Source organism: Myodes glareolus, chromosome 20 (assembly GCF_982192425.1).
Source record: "Myodes glareolus chromosome 20, mMyoGla1.1, whole genome shotgun sequence".
Classification (NCBI taxonomy): domain Eukaryota; kingdom Metazoa; phylum Chordata; class Mammalia; order Rodentia; family Cricetidae; genus Myodes; species Myodes glareolus.
The window spans coordinates 26,313,719-26,331,797 of record NC_142045.1 but is presented as its reverse complement, the minus strand read 5'-3'; the positions used below and the strand labels follow the sequence as shown (position 1 = coordinate 26,331,797).

Below are 18,079 nucleotides of genomic sequence, written 5' to 3'. Positions count from 1 at the left end.
AGCCTCTTAGTGTGCAAGGGGATTTTGGCTCCTGGTGAGATCACCTCTGTTGCCTTCCATCTAGGTACTCCTCAGTTCCTGCTTCCTCTCTGAAGGGCTGCTGCTGCATGCCAGTAAATGGTAGTTTATTACCCACACTGCCAACTTCCCCTAATTGGGTCTTTATGCTTTGAGTACCTTGGTATCCCGTTACTTCTTCCTTAGGCATGACAGTATATATTTCATACATATCTGTGAGTGTGTGATCGTGTGTGCTTGTATGCATTTATTAATTTTAGTAAAGTATAAGATTTCATGTGCTTGTAGAACTTAAAATGCTTCTTCAATATATTTAGTGAATACCTTGTTTTCCTATTTTTACATTAACCTTTAGATTATTTGGTACAAATAATTTATTTTTGATTTTTCATATTTTAAAACGATAAGCATATAAATTATATTTTACACTATTTTAAGTAATTTTCTTCATAGAATCAATTTTCCTTAAAAAATCAAAACAAACAAACAAAAACCCCCACAATAAAACAGAAATACTATGCTCTGGGTGGGTTGTGGTGATTCTGTGGACACTGTAGATCCATGCTCAGTCCTATGAGTGAATTTAACATTGGTCAAGTATTTTTCAGTAGTTTATCTGATTAGTTGTAGGGTATAAGTTAGTATCTGCAAATGAATGCAAAGTTTTGCTATATATGGGATAATTATTTTGTTTTGGCTTTTATGCCTCTTGAAGATCAACTGCAGATTTTACTAGGTGTTATTAGAGTTAACTTGCCGTATAAGGGCCAAGCTAAACACTTGGTAAGTATAGTGTATGTTCAGGGAGACACAATTTGTTATATGCATATGCATCTAGTTGCAGAAAATGAGAAACTTTTTTTTTCAAAATGAAAGTTTTGAAAGAGGGACTATGACCGTGGATTTACTTTTGAGAAGCCGTCTCAGTACCTTTCACATGATTTCGAAATGCCCCGGGTAGATACTGTTGAAACAGTTTCTTTTGAATCACTGCAGACATGTCAAGCACAATTAGGAAACCTGAATCATCAGCAGTTATAATGCTTAAGGTTTGGATCCCCAAGTTATTGCTGACAAATATTTAACATTCCAGTCCATTACAACATCCAAACACAACCTAGCTTTACTAGTAAGACGTCAGTGAAGATTGCCCAGTGTCGCCCCACTCAAGTCTACCCTTCCGTTCATGTACCCTGTTATTGCATGGAGAATTTCCTTACCTGCTTCTGGCTCCTGCACTGAAGGTCAGACCACAGGCATTTTGGTATACGTCTCCATGTAGGTTCCAGAGGACATTCAAGAAGAGTTCTTCCTCGTCTTCAAGAAAAGAAGAAAATCAGGAACTTGTGAGAAGCCACGAGCTCATGGGCCGGTCTGTCCCCGAATCAGGGCAGTTAGAACTCAGCGCAAGCTGGAAAGTGGAAGCCAGGGAAAGGCAGAGATGTTTTGATCTGTGTGGGGGTGTGGGTGTCAGGCTGGCCTCTGCTTCTTCCCTTGCATGAGTAACACAAACAGCAGCCTGGACGAATCTCACTCCCCTCCCCTCTGCCACACTTTGTGTTGTTACCTTTTCCTCTGCTTCTTTATCAGAAGGTGAATAGACACACAGGCAGTAACCCACAGAGACTTTTCTTTTTAAACACCACCATTGATAGTTCAGCAGCAGTAAGAGACGAAGAGCAAGGCATGGCTCTTGCTGACACACTCACGAGGAGACTGCAGAGTACAGCAGGGTCGGCGTGGGGTGGCACTGGAGCTCCCTGGAAATTTAGAGTTAGCATTGGCATAATGATTTGATCCCTCTGGCCATGTCTGTTACATAAGGGTGGTTGCTGGTCATTTCCTTGCACATATTTTCCCCACATTGAACCATTACTGACAAGTAGCTCATGAATAGACCTACAGCTGAACTCATCACATATTAATAGTTTGATAAGTCTGCGTTGCTTATGCTACTGTTTATATGTTTAGTTCATTCCGACTTCTGTAGGAATAGCTTTTAAAGGTCAGCATCCTCCCCACCGGGCAGAGGACAGCAGCCTCTTTTGTCCTCAACTCCCTTGATATTGTAACAGCGTCCACCACTGCTCAAGTTCTCTGGAGATTTAGTCATAGGAAGCCATTTATATAAAGCAATGGATTTGCACACAACTGGTACTAATCCTATAGAAATACCTTAAGTCATCTTGAGATTTCTCACAGAACTTAATTATAAATGTTATATAAATAACAGCATATTATTTAGGAAATAACGGCAGCAAAAAGTCTATACGTTTGTTACAGATACAGTTACTTTTATCAGTAGTTTTGATCTGTTGATTAAATTTGAATGTCGAACAGACAGATGTGGATGGAGGACCCCATGTGCTCAGAAGCTGACTACAAAAATCTCAGCAGACTGAGAATGACTTAAAAGTACCATTGTTCCCAAAAGCTATTCATGAGGCTCTTACATTTCCTTACCTTTTTTTGTGGACTCCCCTCCTTTTTCCTCCTTGCTGAGCAAAGGTGGGTCTCCAAAGGGAGCCTGAGAGAGAGATCCAAACAGTGAGAGGGGCATCAGGAGAGGAATAACCAAAGGCCCCCCTTGCATTTCAAATGTATTCACGAAGGTTCAGTTGTCTAATTGAGGTCTAATAGCTTAAGTCTGCAATTTATCTTGTCTTAAAAGCTTAAGCTGTGTGTTTGCAGTCACACTCACTGTACACCAAGTACTGCTCTGGATTCTCCATGTACTTACTAAGCAGTAGCCAGTGTCCTGGACATTGAGGATGGGACAGCAATCGGCACACACATATCACCCCCCCCTGCGAGAGGTATAGATATTTATTTGTGTTTCATATGCAAACCTAATCACTCCCCGTCTTCTAGCATAGGCTTTTGAAACCAGAGCTTGTTGAGGGAAGCTCCCTACTTGGCTCTGGCAGAGACCCATTCCTTCTCCAGACCACCTGACAACCCAAATAATTCTAACTGCTGCTTTGACTGAGGACTGAGAATACCCACACATAGAGAGAGCTCTTTTCATACTCAACTGCCTTACAGTCTCTTGGGTAAATAGACTTAGGGATGCAAAGATGAACGCAGGGGTCTCTAGAGGCCAGTTACTACCAGGAATCTCCCATTCTCTGATTAAGCGGATGATTGACGTGTTCTTCATCCCCACTAAAGAGCGCTGATGGGGAGGGCATTGTGTTTTCCTTGAGTTGGAGCTATTTGCTTATCCATTTCACTCTTGGAATTGTGAAGTGTAAGGATTCGGCCTGCATGTGACAGAAACAAAGACAGCGCTTAGGAGGAAGGAGTGGAGTGGAGGGCTGACATTTCACATGGAGTCCGTGGCCACAGAGAGTTTGCCAGCTTCCTCCTTTACCTCTTCTTTCTTTGAGCCAGCGTAACTGAGAACACCAAGTCCTTTCTGTGTGTGCTATATAAGCATGTAGTGTTTCCCTAACAGCGCTTCAGACAGCTCCAAGCAGGCTTCACTGCTATTCCCTCCCTCACCCGGGTTTCACAGCTCCTAGGATTGATATTCTGACTGCGTCGGAATAGCTCCCAGAGTCTGTGTTCTGGTTTTACCCGTTTGCATCTCTAACGTGACTTCTCGGAGTCCAATTTCAGGGGTTTACAAACCTGTTTCATCCTAACAACTTAGGGGCTGAATCACCACCTAATTAATACATTGCACACAGGAAAATATCACCTATGAGCAGCCAGTTGAACCTGGCTAAGTCATGCAGTCTTAGTGGGGAGTGGGAGGGCAAGGAGATAGGAAGTACAGTGCTGAGTTCTCAGAAGGAAAGCCCATGTACAAAGCTTGGGTCTAGACACAGACACACCAACACTTAGGAGCACTTCCTTCCTTCTGGGTCCTTTTCACAGTCACTATACCAAACAACCCTAGGATGGTAGAAGATGAACATCTCTGTACTTGGGGGAAGAATTTATACATTCTCTGTCTTGTGTTCTTAAGACCACGTGTTTCGAGACAGGCTCTCTTTGGCAGTACTTGCCCCGAGAGCCTTCCTGATAAGAAGACAAGGGCTGATCTTGTGACTTTTCTTTCTGTACTGGGGAACTTTCAGGGAGCAATGCCTGAACCTTCTGCCCCGTCATGTTAGGTCTCTGGATGATCCAATTCCCGCTTACTCATTTATACTTAGTAAGTCAGACTCCCATGCTGGTCTCTCTAGCTCTTTTAATGGCCACAGTTAATATGTGTAACTGGCTGTCATACTTTCCGGAGAGCATGGCAGATTTGTTATAACTATGTATGAAGTTTACCCAGCCGGCGCATGTGTTAACCATCTTGTGTTATCAGCTGATGGTCTTTTAAAACATTTTTATACATTTTTAAAGTTGAGATGCAGTTACATCACTCCCGCCCTTTTTGTTCTTCCCTCCAGCCCCTCCTGAGTCTCTTATCCAACTCCTTCTATAGCTTCCCATTCTCAAATTGATAGCCTCCCCTTCTCCTCCAATTATACAATATACAAATAAATAACTATAGTCCGTTGATGTGTATAGGGTTTCAAGGATGATCACGTTGTTGGATTGAACAACGACCCTGGGATAGGCTAATCCCCCCTGCCTTCAGTAATCATCAGTGGCCTGACAGTTCCTTGTCAAGGGTTGTGATCCCTTAAAAGTTATCATGTGTGCTACATCCTTACACAGCTCTGGGGACTTGGGTTTGGTTTGGGATAATGAAGGAATGAAGAAAACACAGACAGACAGAGAAAAGTGGGTATCTGCCTGAACAAGTATAGACTGATCTCTCTGCTGGAGAAACCACAGCACCCCAGAGTTCAGAGTGTCCATTATATACAGCTGGACCAGAGAGGTGGGGTTTTTGTATATAGCTGGACAAGGAGACAGTTATTGCATACAAATAAAGAAGGAAGCAGGGTTTATTGTATATTGTTGAATCATGGAGCCATGCTTAGCTCATTGCGGTAGGAACAGTCTCTCTAGGGGAGGAGCAGTCTTCAGGCCTTAAATATCCATGGAGAGAAAACTATGATGGGTATTTTCTGCACGTGCTGTCAGCACTGCAATTGGTCCCCCGAGGATGGGTTTGCCATCTCTCTGAGCCCGTGGCTATGGAGTTCTCGACATGGCCATGCCAACATGCACAGCATACATTATAACTCGACTTTATTTGCTCCTTATACATGTCTGTTGATATTACCACTGTTCAGGTGTTGTTTATGCATCCATTTCTGGAAGGACTGTGTAACATGATGGGGGCTGGCTTGTTTGGATTTCTGTCCTGCCTGGCCCCCCAGCTGTTTAGTCCCAGAGAAAAATCACACACATATCTCTGTAAGTTATAATGCTGATTGGCCCGTTAGGTCAGGCTTCTTACTGGCTAACTCTCACATCTTGATTAACCCATTTTTCTGATCTATGTTAGTCATGTGGCTCAGTACCTTTTTCAGTGGGGCAGCTCACATCCTGCTGCTTCAGTCATCTGGGCAGGAGTGGGAGGAATCAACTTCCTCCTCCCCAGAATTCTCCTGCTCTCCTTGCACCATTTCCACTTCCTGTCTGGTTTTCCCGCCTACACCTTCTGCCTGGCCAATCAGCATTAATTTAAAACATGATTGACAGAATACAGACAATTCTCCCGCACCAGGACTGTTTCACAGACTTCATGGTGTCCTGGATCTTGCAACCCTTCTGCCCCTCTTCTAAGAGCTGTGATGTAGATATATCCATTGGAGATGGGCTCACATGCTCTGCTGATCTCTGCATTGTGTTCCCGTCATCCCTTTCTGTAAGGGTCTCCATTTGCAGCACAGAGAGACTCCTTTGGTGGGGGTTAAGAGCTATATTTAGCTGTGCATATAAGGCTGAGATTTAGGATGTCCTCAGGGATTTTGCTGGTCTAGTAAATATGTGGTCGTAAATGTTCTTGTAAAATCTGTGACCTCACTAGCTTTGAGCAGTTGGCTAGATTTCTGGTACCAGGCGTGGTTACCCATCTGTTGAGTGACACTCACCTGCTGGCAGAAGCCAACAGCTGTCTAATTGATGTAAGGCCCACTCATCAGCTGATGGTCTTTTGTGAAGTGATTAGATCTCAAAGCTTCTGGCATGATCAGTGCTGGGAGGGGGTAGCAAGTAGGAGATAGGGAAGAAGTTGCTCACTAGGGGATGTTGTACAAAGATGCTCCTTGTTCTTGACTGGCTTCTGCCGTCTCCTCTGCCTCCTCACTCCTCCTTCATATGTTTTTGCCACAGTGTTCTACTTTCCCTCCTGTTCATGCCCAGGAAGAAGAGACTGTACTTCTAAGAAATCAGCTTAGAATCCCCGGAGAGTTCTGGTTTTCTGTCTCTTTGGAGACAGTCCCTAAGTCATAGATGTGGGAGCTGTGATTTAGGTGTATCTGCCGGGGCTTGGCTTTACATGATCTGCTAAGACCCTGCTTCAGAAAGATCTAATTTAGAACGATGGTGTTTTTGACTAGGGAACTAGTAGTGTCAAAAGCATCCAGGTAGTTTAGAAACATCACTGACTGTCAGTATCCCTGCTTCACTGTTTGGAAGCTTCTGTCCTTATTCCTGGAGGAGTTTCTTTCAGGCAGGTGTTGGATTTCTTCAGCTCACTCCAGTGTCTGGACCCATTAGTTATAGCTTTGCCTAATTGTGTGAACATGTGCCACAAGAAAAGAAATTTTTTATGCAAAAAATCCCCCAAAACTAATCAGGGTGATGTTAGTGAGAATGAGAGAGGGAGAGAAGCTTACAGGAGAGAGAGAAGGAAGGAGATAGGGAGACAGGGTGGAAGGGAGGGAGGGAGGGAGGGAGAGAGAGAGAGAGAGAGAGAGAGAGAGAGAGAGAGAGAGAGAGAGACACTGGAGTGCCATGGGTTAGTAGAACCCATGAAGGAACATTAGGATAAGCTTTGCTGTCTGTAGTAATGTCGTGTCTGAATTTGTTCTGGGGACCTTAGGCTTTATATAAATTGATAATCCTTAATGTGAAATACTTGGGATCAAATGCGTTTCTTCAGATTTTGGAATTTATCAGATAGAAAGAACTCCCACATTCATGGATTGGCAGAATTGTGAAAATGATTATGCTATAGCATTTAATCTATAGATTAAAATGCAATTTCCATTAAAACTACAGTGACATTTTGTCTAGAAAAAGACTTTTAAATATTTGTGTGTGTGTGTGTGTGTGTGTGTGTGTGTGTGTGTGTTTTGTTTTTTTCGAGACAGGGTTTCTCTGTGCAGCTTTGGAGCCTGTTCTGGAAATAGTTCTTATAGACCAGGCTGGCCTCAGATTCACAGAGATGTGCCTGTCTCCGCCCTCTGAGTGCTGGGATTAAAGCTGTGCGCCACCACTGCCCGGCTCATGCTTCTTAATATTTTTAAGGTAGTAGAAAAGATCCACCAGAACTAAAACAATCCCGAGTAGAAAGAGCAATGCAGAGACTCACATTGCTGTGAAATCAGTGTGAAATCAGCCTGGCCCTGGTGGCATAGAGGACGCCCAAATAAGCCAACAAGTGCACTTACCTCGTCTTTGGCAGAGATTTCGGAAACTTGCACCTGAAAGAAGACAGCCTCCTCTGCTGGTGATGGGTAAACGGAATGCTCACATGAAAACATGTCCCCATTCCTCACCTTGCACAAAATCAATTCAGAGTGAATCCCAGACATCAAGTAAGACCTGGAACTCTGAAACTGAAGAAAATACAGCTAAAACTTCTTCATAATAAAGTTACAGGCACATGTTTTCTGAAAAAAAAAGAAGCCAGTAATATAGGAAGCAATCTAAAGAACTGACAAATGGGATCACACGTAATTAAAAAAAAATCTTCCATGTAATTAAAAATCGTCTGCAGTACAAAGGACACCTAAGTAGCAAGAGTGAAGAGAGCCCACCAAGGGTGAGAAAATATCCCCTGCCAACTGTACACCTGATAGGTGAGTGATACCTAGGTGCTGTAAGGAATCTCAAGGAATCTCCACAAATCATGATGTGGAGCAGGCTGATGAAGTTAGACATTTTCAAAGGGAAGAAATACAAAGAACTGATAAATCGGTGAAGGAATAATCAATATTCATAGCCTTCAGGGAGATGCAGTCAGAGTGAATGCCTCGGAGAAGATGGAGGGTGGGTGTTTGTGGGGTGTGGGGAAAGGAGCATTGGATCACTGCTGCTGGGAGTGTCAACTGTGGAAGTCGGGGCAGGGGAGGTTCTTCAGAAAACTAAACTAGGCTACAGGATTTCGGCCCATTTATATTGTCATTTGTTATGTGACTTTTCCTGGGAAGACATTAAATATTTATTCACCCCAGATAAGCACTACTGGCAGTCCGAGGGGATGAGTCACCCTGAGTCTGGCTAAGTGGACGATGAGTTTATTGGGGTGACTTAGAGGACTAAGGGCCAAGGGTTACCGAGATGAGCGTGAGTGTCACACAGGCCACCGTATCCAAGCAAAGTCGCCCAGCATGGAAACTGTGTCCCCGGAGCTCTGAAATAACGAAAGCAGCTACAGCCCAGCGGGTTGAGGGCTTCTCTCCCCAGCTACTGTGAACTGCTTATACAACACTGGGGAGGCTTGAGAATTTTAAAAGTTTCTGGAGACTGGTACAGCTTCTTTAAATCATAAAATATGCTTAATTATTATGAATATAGACAGAATGAGTCAAAGGAGGAAGAAAGAACAGATGGAGCTAATAGGAAACCGTTGTAAAGATGAGTAATTTGAACATGACTGTATTAATAATCATTAATTATAAATGGCTTAAACACCAGTCAGAAGTTAGACTTTCAATATAGATTTATAAATATTTGACAGTATCAACCACATTCTCTCTCAAGGAATACATTTTTACATTTGCAGACACAAATGGGTTCAAAGTGAAATGATCGTTGTGGGACATTAGAAAATATTTTTAACTTAATGAAAGGCAAATATTTGAAACAAGTAAACATTGTATTTATATGTGGCGGTTAGAGCTAAAGCAGGAACCCAAAGGGAGTTAATGACACTACATGCAGATCAAGAAAAAAGGAAATGCCCAACACTAATCATGTATGTATTCATCATGAGTAGAAAAAACACTCTAGCCTGGGTAAAAATAAGAGCAGGTAAATGTTAGAGATCAAGAAAATCGCACATAGGACCAAAGTTGGCTCTGCGATCAAAAATAGAGCCAAGCCCGGTTCCTGGAAGCCAATATCACAGTCAGTAAACAACTCAGTAGATATATTCAGAAGGGCAGGGAGGAAGGGAGTGGAAGGGAAGGAGACGGAAGGAAGGAGAGAACACGGAAACGGAGGATAGCGCTATCAAAAGTGGGAGGTGGAATGGGCGTAAGGTAACTGATACAGAAAGACTCAGCCCCTGCGTTTAGCATAATTCCTTAGGCAGCAGGCCTTGAGCTGTGTGAGAGCCGAGATGAGGAGCTGTTCATTTCTCTCTTTTTGACTGTGGATGTGATATGACCAGCTGTCTCAAGCTCAGAGCTGACTTCCTCTCACTGATAGACTGCAGCCTGGAATTATAAGCCAAACAATCCCTCCACCCAATGCCTTTTGATGGGTCCTTAATCACAGTGACAGAAATGAAACTAGAATTTAAAGATATGTGAAAAGACACACGGACCCCATGACTGAGACTTGGATTCTATAAATTATTATTCTGGTTACTCTTTTGGATTTTTTTTCAGTCTAAAATAAAACACAAGTTTAGAAAAGCATATAGAATTGGTGTCAAACTCAGTGAATTATTCTAAGACAGTCTTAAGCCACCAGTTAGTTCATAGTATAAAGTTTGCCAGACAATTTACATCTCTGAGTTATACCCAACTCACCAGCAGACAGCTGCCTCTCTGGTCCTTTGTGTTCAGGCGACAGCCCTGGGAAACCTGCTCTTTTCTGAAGGGAAACAGAGGAGGAGTGGATCTAGGGATGTGGGAGGGTACGGGGGGGGAGTGGAGAGAGGGGAAACTGATCAAGATGTAATAAATGAGAGAAGAATAAAAATAAAATAAAACAACAGAAAAAAACCCCTCCACTTCTTCACTTATGGAGCTGGAATTTGAGGAGGTTTTTTTATTCTTTTTTGAGATTACGATATGGCTGCATAATTTTCCCTTCCTTTTTCTCCCTCTAAACCAGTGTGTCTCAACCTTCTTAATGTTACAACCCTTAAATCCATGTTGTGTTCACCCTACCCATAAAATTATTTCGTTTCTATTTTATAACTGGAGTTTTGCTTCTATTGTAATGCAAATATCTGATACGCAGGATATCTGATAAGCAACTCCAATAAAAGGTTCATTTGAGCCCCCAAAAGTTAGTGCCCCAGAGATTGAGAACCTCTGTCCTAAGCCTTCTCATACTCTCCTTCTTGCTGTCTTTCACATTCACGTTCTCTTTTTTCATTAATTATTTTCACATGCATATATACAGTACATATATATGCAAATACATATATATTTCTAAATACAATCTGCTTAATCTCTATAATGTTACTCATATGTATGTTTCCAGGGCTGGCCATTTGGTAGTGGGCAATCAGTTGGTGTGTTCCTCCCTGGGAAAGATAATACCTCTCAACCACTGTATTTCCTAGTTGCCTGCAGTTCTTTGTGTGGAGCTGAGCCTTATGGGTTTTTCCTCATTTATTTTGGTAAGTTTATTGTTATTGTCCTTGCTCTGCTCATGTTTAGGCAGTCGTATTGATGAGCTGCTGATATTAACAGGAAACACAGTCTCAGAGCAAACTCCATGAGCTTCCGACTCTTAGGATCTTTCTGCCCCCTCATCCGAAATGTTCCCGCACCTTAGGTGTAGGAGTGTTTTATAGCTGTATCTGTTGGGACTGGGTTCCCATGGTAGACAGTCACTCGTTGAGGTCTCTTCCCAGGTGAATCCAGACAGTTACATCTTGAAATGGAACATTTTAAATTTTGTCTGCTTTCCTTTATTGGTCCTTGGCATATGCGAAGAAATGTGGGAAAGGTGACCCCATTTGAAACTGAGGTCTTCCCACACACTCCTCTCACTCCGGGCGTCAGAAATGAAGACGGTGATGTGGTCGTGACAAGGGACACCAAGTCTGAATAATTGCCCAGTCTTTGCTCTTCTGTTCCATCAGGCAGTCTCCCTAGCAGTGAACCCACCAAGTCATTTCATAACTGAAAACTTTCTACTGGATTATCCTGTGAGAGGTCCAATCTAGCTGCAAATAAAGAATAATTTGCCGATTGCAGAGTCCAAACAAATATTTTCAAAAGATATAGAGTCCGTGTTTTCATTTTTCTTGGTTTTGTCCTAAAAAGAGAAAGACTGATATGCCACAAAAATATACAAACTGACAGAAAAGCGCAGGACAAAAGAAAACATAATATGCTTTTCTGTATAATAAGTGAAAAGTGAGCAACTCTTTTTCCTAAACCAAGCCCTGCATGCACGCGCGCACACACACACACACACACACACACACACACACACACGCACGCACGCACACACACACACGCACGCGTGCGCAGGCACAGGCATAGGAAAGATGAGAACAAGTGACTCCCAAGCTTTTTTTGCCATGCCCCGTGCAGCTACTGGAGGGACGGCACCGTAGTGTGGGAATGACTATTTCTGAATCCACAAGGAGCTTGTCATTTTCAATTCCTAAACCCAAGGCCAAATATCGCGAATGAAAATCTTGAGGCTCGTGGAGGGCAAGGCCATGATGGCAGTTGACTTTTCCTAACATGTCTCCAGGTAGTTGAAGCAAAGAGGAGCCTGTGGCTCTCCTCTCTGCAGTGAGCCACACATAGTCTCTAAGATTCAGAACTAGCATCAGAGGAAGGAAGGAATTCTCTGATGACTCCTGTGAGAAGCCTAGAGAGTCTACTCTTTGGAAACAATTCTTCGGATACTTTATGAAGGGGCAGTTGTTGTGCAAGAGAAAACACATCCCCAGATCCCCACCTAGTCCGCCTTATTTTCCCAGGGCACACGTATAAGGTGAAGTCCAAGTGCATAGGTGCATAGTGCCTTCTTGTGTGCATGTTCCTATTTAACTCTCTTTGACACAAATGTGTCTTCTGCTAGACTGTAGCTGGTTACAGTGTCATTATTTCAATATCACCACAGCAGCCAGAGATTGGCCTCTGTGTTGTCTACAGAAGGACACTGTCTGCTAATAGCCGCTCTCTAGAGCCCAGAATTTCCCAGTGGCCCAAGCTGCCCAGAGTATTGACAGTGTATAGCCTGTTATATCCTGTTAAAATAAATATTTACAAGGAAAATAAATTCATGGCAACACTCGTTAACAATCATAACCAAAACTGTCTGGAGAATTCCCTGAGGGGCTTAAGAGAGAATTAAGCCTGGCTTCCCTGAGTCACTTCCTGCTGGGTCCTACTTCATTGGTTCTGCTCCCATCACTGCCTATGATCCTGGAGTCACATGATGTTTAGCTATGGCTGAGTTATTTCTGGAAACTCGTGGAACACGTGTCACCAATATGTTAGTCAATAGCTATAGCGGTGGTAATGTTAGTAGTAACTGAAAAGATGTCCTCGCGTTTCCTCCCTGCCACCATCACTTCATGCTTTAATTCATTTTTCTTATTCCTTATTGTTGTTATGCATACATCAATATGTAAATGCACCCTTTTGAGTCCACTTAGTGTTTTTCATGTTTGTGTTTTAAGGGCTCATCCCAGGAGAAGACTGATTGTCCCTCCCTCAGCAGTTGTTAACTACCTGTAGTTCTTCATCTGGAAATAGGGCTTTGTTTGTGTGAGATTTCATCCTTTCCCATTGACCTGGCAGCTGGTGTTGTCATTGTTCGAGTCTTAAAGTTTAGATAGCCATATGGTTGTTATTTCATAGGTTCAGCTTTTCCTTACTGTGTAGAAAAGACAGCCATGAAGCAGACATCCTGGTCCCCTGACTTTTAGAGTCCTTCTGTTTCCACCTCTGCAGTGCTTACAGAGCCATAGGTGTTGGGGTTGAGTTTATCAGGTTGGGTTAGGCACCCCACAGCCAATTATTGCCTGCATTTTGGAAGTTATGAATTTCTTTTTGTGGCGGATATGAAATCATAATATTTATTAGGGTATACATAATACTAGCATTCTCTTTAATGCTATGTTCCATTGATAAATGAAGTTGATCATTTAATTCTAAACATCCCAAGAGTACATTTCAAGTAATCGGTGCAAATAGTAAAGGAAGACTTTAAATCATACATATCTTTGATGATATTATTCTCTACAATAGATACCTAAAGACAGCCAGAGCTGGAAAACATCTTCAGCAAAGTAGCAGGATGCAAAATCAACAAATGAAAACCAGTAGCTATTTTCATATAACATTAACATATGAAGGAGGAAATGAAGAAAGCAGTCTATTTAGAACAAGTTCAAAATTACCTGTGAATAAACATATTCAGTAAATTGACAAGAGAAATAGAAATGAAATGAACTGCCATTAAGAAAATGTTGCCGAAAGTGTGGAGAAAAGAGATCCCTGAAGCACTGCCGGGGGAACAGAAACTGTTCCAGACACCCTATATCAATAGAAAAGTTCTTAAGCAAAGCTAAATGTCGAACTCGGTATGGCTCTGCCACATCTCTTATGGGTATGGAACTTAAGGACTCTAAGCCAACATGGCCCATCATGCCCCAAGATGAATCTAGGATTCTATGCCATCACGGCCCATTATTCTCCAAGATAAGTATACATTCCCAGTAGTTGAGTGATTGAATCAGCCGGGAATTCTATCAGCAAATGAATGGATAGGGAAAATGTGATGATAGATAGACAGATAGATAGATAGATAGATAGATAGATAGATAGATAGATAGATAGATAGATAGATAGATAAAAAAGTAAATAGCATATAGGTAGATGATTGATAATGTATTCAGTGTAATTTTGTTCACAGTAAAGATGGATAAAATTCTGTTGTTGGAACACTGATGTGACTTGCGATCACTATATTAAATGAAATAATTTGGACATAGTAGGAAAATAATCATGTTTTCTCTCATTTGTGGGCCATAGACTTATTTACATATATAAAAGCCTGTTTATGTATATGCATGGCAATGTGAAAACAGAAGGGGGTGAGGAGAAGGAGTGTAGTAATGGGAGGGGAAGCAAAGAAAGACTAAAGGGCGAATGACTTCAGTCAGACTCTAGTAAAAGAAAGTAGAAAATATGCTAAAATCAAACAATGACTTTTCTGCTTCCTGAAGATGTCATGACGGTTCTACTGGTCAGCCCGTTACTCAGTGACTGTGTGTGCACACGGGGTTCGCAGTGATTGTGCCTACAGCTCAAACTTTAGATGGTGGGATCATTCCTTTCTTATCTCCTAAATTCATTTCTGAGTTGATGTCGGTTGAAATGAACATGCTTATCTGGTCTATTTCCTGTGTTAATGGCACATTTCCATGAAGTAAATATTTTTAGAACTAAAGACATTTCATCTGCTGCAGAAGAAGCTGCTGCTTCCTCCTCTTCTTCCTCCTCCTCCTCTTCCTCCTCTTCCTCCTCCTCCTATTCTTCCTTTCTTCTTCTCAGAAAGAGATAGTATATTTTGGACCCATTTTGAGTGACCATAGCCCAGGAGCACAGATTTAGGTTACCCATATTTTTGTTTCAACGTGGAAGAAGTTTTACTAGGTTTTTACGGTTTTATAGAACAAAGTCATAAAGCAGGGCAACTTCATTGGCAGTTCCATGAGAGAGGCAGGTAGAAGAGAAGGGTAACTTTTCTATAGGCTCAAGATGCTGCCTGCTAGCGCCCTTAGCTTATGGATTGATAGAAACTAGTTGCCTACTAAGTCATTAGATTCTAAAAGGCTGTGTGAATGACATTTATTTTCTTGCCACAAGACCTTAGCTCTGACACAGCGTGGCAAAGGATGGCTGTTCCAGAGAGCTAGAGCTTAGCCCAGTGGAAGGTAAGGAGCCTCTGCACCCAGTGCACTCCAGCCGTGCACAGTATGAAAGAAATTCTGACCAGCCAGTTTGTCTCTGCAGACGCAGATCGCTTCCAGAATATTCTTTCACAGCAGACACAGCCTTTTCCCCCTTCCTTGGGAGTTTTAATTCACAGTTCCCCCAATGACCAAATATTATTTATTAAATATTATAAGTTCCCTCGAAGCTAGGCAGCTCTTTCCTAGGATCTGATGTAGAGGAGGCTGAGAGTGGGCAGGACAGCAGTCTTTGGGAGAGCAGAAGAGCTGGTAAAGGCTGTTAAGAAACTCCTGGATCGTAGCAGAGCTGTCAATCATTATGATCTGGATCTAAACAATTTTTTACAACTTCTGTATCTGATATAACATTTACATGTGACCCAGATTACCTAAAATTAAGCAAATCAAAATCACAGTTTGACTCGATGGAATAAAGATAACAGAAGAACCGAATCTCTAAAATAACCCAAATCGTTATATTTTAATGAGATTGAAATTTAAAAATTTTAGGCAGGATTGACCATATAGTTTCCCCTGTATTTATACTAATCTATACTTGATGTGCTGTCTTGCATGTATTTAAATGGTTAGAAATGGGAATTTTAGAAGAGTAACTCTAGTATTGTCTCATTTTTTTATTAAAATACAATATTGTTTCATTAATTGTTTTTTACTCCTGGATATTTGTACTATAGAACATTCATTTCAGATACAAATTAAATCAAGAAACACCAGTATTTTAAGGTATAAAACATGAATTTTTATTATTAGATATTGATGTCTTTTGTATAATTTAGATAAGAAGAATTAACCCAATCTTTGGTTATCTCTAGCTAAAAGTAAACGAAATTAAAATTAGATTTAAAGATCAGACATTTTCTTTTATCCAGATCAGACAAGAATGTGAATATATTCAAATATTCATAAAGACAACAGAAAAAGACTCTTTCAAACATTAGTTTGAAAGCAGTCATTAAAAAAAAAGAAGATACGATTAGAGAAAGGACATGGATCTTTCATTTGTAATTCCATAATGTTACTTTATCATTTAGAAATTCTCCAGATGGAATTTATGATATAATTACAAAAACATTGAAGAAACCTCACATGTGAGAAACATTTAGTTGCTCAGAGCCCTTGTCAGTGGCGTTGAGAGCGAGTACATGCGGCACATTTGAAGTCCCATGAGGGTGATCTCAGGTGATGTGAGATTTGCTGCGAGTGAGTCAGAAGTGCCAGGACAGAGTCCTGTTCTCTGAATCGGAATGGAGTCCCTGATGTGATGTCCTTGTAGCACAACAAGCTTCCTGTTGGGGTGTGAGAGCTACATGACACAGACAGCTATTTAGAATAGGGCATATATTTTCTTCTGCTAATTGCATATCAGATTTCATATTGAGATGCGTGATCCATTTGGGGCCAATTTTATGTGCCAGGTGATCGGTACAGGTCTGGTTTCATTTTCTATATGTGGAACCCCAGCACTATTTGTTGAAGATACTTTCTTTTCTCCAGTGTGTGTTTTTGGCATCTTTGCCAATATCAGATGACTGTAGTCTCTTACGTTAATGTTTGCATCTTCCATTTTGTCCCATTTTTCTATACTGTAATATGCTAATAACATACTAATTTCATTGCTTTATTTCTGCAATATATTGTGAAATCTGGAGTGGTAATCTCTCCATCCTCAGCCCTTTGCTCAGGATTGCTTTGGCTATTTGGGATCTTCTGTGGTTCCACAGGATTTTAGCGTGTGTTTCCCTGTGAAGAGTGTTGTGGGATTTCATTGTGTCTGTAAATTGCATGTAGTAGAATGATCATCTTCACAACGTTGTTTCTTCCAGGCCATGAGCCTGGGGAGTCTTCTTATTTTCTAGTGTCTTTCTCGGTCTCTTTCTTCAGAGATTTAATGTTGCCACAGTAGAGGTCTCTCATGTATTTGGACAGGTTTATCCCTAGGTACTTCAGCCTCTTGGCAGCCCCTGTGAAAGGAGCATTGCCACGATCTCCTTAGCGGTGTGCGATTGGTATATAGAAAGGAGACCTGATTTTGTATCCTTCCACTTTGCTGAAGTTGTTGATAATTTTTAGTTTTCTGGTGTAATTCAGGGGATTTTTTGTGTGTATTTTTCTATTTGCATCCTGTAACTCTTTATTGTTGTTGTTATTGCATTAGTTAATGCTCCAGGCACTGTACTGGAAAGGAGTATGGATAAAGGCAGCCCTATCTTGTTTCTAATTTAAATGGGATTCCTTCAAGCTTTTCTCCACTTAGGATGATGTTGGCTATGGATTTATTTATTTTTGTGTATGTGTGTACACGTGTGTGTGTGTATCTTTTTTAATGTTGGAGTGTGTTTCCTCCAGTCCTTTTCTTTTTAGGGCTTTTATGTTGAAGGCACTGAACTTTGTCAAAAGGCCTTTTTTGTATCTAATAAATAATTGTGTGGGTTCTTTGTCTTTATGTCTTATTTAAATGATCTGTTTATTTATTTACATATGTAGAGCCTTGTTTGTATTTCTGATATAAAGTCAACTTGTTTGTGGTGGATCATCCTTTTGATAATATGCCTGTAATTTCTAAGCAAATTATTGAGGATTATCTCATCAGTGCTCATCAGGATATTTGCCAATGGATTTGGTGCCAGAGCAACCTTGGTTTTATAAGATGAGTGTGGACGTGTTCTTCTGTTCTTATTAAAAAGTAATAGTTTTGTAATAATTTATATGTGGGCATTTAAAGCTAAAAGTTCTCTCCTGGACTGTTTTTAATGTGTCCTAGAGTTTTTGTGATCATGTGTGGCCATTTTCATTTACTTGCAGATTTGTAAACTTTTTCATTTTTTTCTTTGAACCATCCATCATTATATAATATTTAACACTGATAAGTTTATACACTTACTAGTGCCTTGTTTGCTGTTGAATATAATTTTTATTGTATTTTGACCAAATAAAATATGTGGAGTTATTTCCGTGCTTTTCAATTTCTTTTTAGATTTGTTTTGTACCCAGGATGTGATTTATTGTAGAGAATACATCCAAGATTGCCAAGATATATGTGTGTGCGGTTCTTGGTATTTGGGTGGATTAATA

General features: G+C 41.1%; 2 protein-coding genes across 9 annotated transcripts in view; one reads left to right on the top strand and one right to left on the bottom strand.

Annotated features, from left to right (window-relative positions):
* The window catches only part of P2ry14 (purinergic receptor P2Y14), a 51,032-nt gene extending 49,588 nt beyond the window's left edge, over window positions 1-1,444 (bottom strand). The window contains exon 1 of the mRNA XM_048424633.3: window positions 1,239-1,444. The gene's annotated coding sequence lies outside the window, so the exon portion shown is untranslated. The remainder of the gene's footprint in view (window positions 1-1,238) is intronic.
* The window catches only part of Med12l (mediator complex subunit 12L), a 316,360-nt gene that overhangs the window by 162,861 nt on the left and 135,420 nt on the right, over window positions 1-18,079 (top strand). The gene's annotated exons all lie outside the window — the stretch shown is intronic.